We start from the raw sequence: 2,089 nt of genomic DNA, 5'->3' as shown, positions 1-2,089 counted from the left end.
GCGGGAGGCCGGGTGGACGTACCGCCGAATTGCTCAACACGTGGGGCGTGAGGTCTCCACAGTAAATCGATGTTGTCGCCAGTGGTCGGCGGAAGGTGCACGTGCCCGTCGACCTGGGACCGGACCGCAGCGACGCACGGATGCACGCCAAGACCGTAGGATCCTACGCAGTGCCGTAGGGGACCGCACCGCCACTTCCCAGCAAATTAGGGACACTGTTGCTCCTGGGGTATCGGCGAGGACCATTCGCAACCGTCTCCATGAAGCTGGGCTACGGTCCCGCACACCGTTAGGCCGTCTTCCGCTCACGCCCCAACATCGTGCAGCCCGCCTCCAGTGGTGTCGCGACAGGCGTTAATGGAGGGACGAATGGAGACGTGTCGTCTTCAGCGATGAGAGTCGCTTCTGCCTTGTTGCCAATGATGGTCGTATGCGTGTGTGGCGCCGTGCAGGTGAGCGCCACAATCAGGACAGCATACGACCGTGGCACACAGGGCCAACACCCGGCATCATGGTGTGGGGAGCGATCTCCTACACTGGCCGTACACCTCTGGTGATCGTCGAGGGGAACCTGAATAGTGCACGGTACATCCAAACCGTCATCGAACCCATCGTTCTACCATTCCTAGACCGGCAAGGGAACTTGCAGTTCCAACAGGACAATGCACGTCCGCATGTATCCCGTGCCACCCAACGTGCTCTAGAAGGTGTAAGTCAACTACCCTGGCCAGCGAGATCTCCTGATCTGTCCCCTATTGAGCATGTTTGGGACTGGATGAAGCGTCGTCTCACGCGGTCTGCACGTCCAGCACGAACGCTGGTCCAACTGAGGCGCCAGGTGGAAATGGCATGGCAAGCCGTTCCACAGGACTACATCCAGCATCTCTACGATCGTCTCCATGGGAAAATAGCAGCCTGCATTGCTGCGAAAGGTGGATATACAGTGTACTAGTGCCGACATTGTGCATGCTCTGTTGCCTGTGTCTATGTTCCTGTGGTTCTGTCAGTGTGATCATGTGATCTATCTGACCCCAGGAATGTGTCAATAAAGTTTCCCCTTCCTGGGACAATGAAATCACGGTGTTCTTATTTCAATTTCCAGGAGTGTATTTTAGGAATATTGATGGCAGCTACTCTTCGAAGTCTAAACCCTTGGTGAGTAATAGCAAGTTTACTTACAACGTGGGCTTAAACTGCGTTATTCACACAATGAAAACAAAGTACTCACTTATTTCCAACCGGTGGAGTGCTTAAATGATGCTGTCTTATGTATGATAGAGTGACAGCCCCATTTTTCTTTCCGGGAGGAAATCATAAAGCGAAATGTTGAATGGACATGCTCAAATAGTTCTCATTACGGCAGATCGAAGAGCTGCAGCCCTCTGTCTTCTATCTGCACATGTTTTTGAAATTGAAGTTTTCAGGTACAGGACGTGCTGAATGACACATTTCCTGAAAGGTTGATGGTTATGGCAGAACCCGCACTCTCCCGATGTCACGCCGCTGGACTTAATTATGTCAAGTTACTTGAAGGACCGCGTGTACAGAACACAAGCCAATGATATTTATATCCTTCGTGCACGAATCAATGAAACAAACAGAAATTTTGACGCTGCAATGCTGACCTGTACATCTGCATCTACATCTATACCTTGCAAACCACTGTGATGTACACAGAAATGGGCACATCATATTGCATCATTTACTGGATTTTTCTCCCATCCCTTCACGTATGGATCACAAGGAGAATGAGTGTTTAAATGCGTCTGTGAGTGCTGTAATTCGTCAAATCTTGTCTTTGCATTCTGGATTGGAGCGATATGTAACGGCTTATAATACATTCCCACATTCGTGGCGTAAAGTTGGTTCTATAGACATTCTGAGTTGGTTTCCACGGGATACTTTGCGTCTGTCATCAAGTGTCTGCCATTTCAGCTCTTTCAGCATTTTCAGGACACTCTTGCTTGGGTCGAACAAACCTGAGACCATTCGAATGGTCGTTCTTTGATCCGTTCAGTATCCCCTGTTAATGCTAGTTGGTATGGACGCCACGCATTTGAGCATTATTCAAGGATGTGTAAGATGGAAT

The sequence above is a fragment of the Schistocerca gregaria genome, chromosome 2 (assembly GCF_023897955.1).
Source record: "Schistocerca gregaria isolate iqSchGreg1 chromosome 2, iqSchGreg1.2, whole genome shotgun sequence".
NCBI lineage: Eukaryota > Metazoa > Arthropoda > Insecta > Orthoptera > Acrididae > Schistocerca > Schistocerca gregaria.
The sequence above is the reverse complement of the archived record's forward strand: the minus strand, read 5'-3'. Positions refer to the sequence as shown.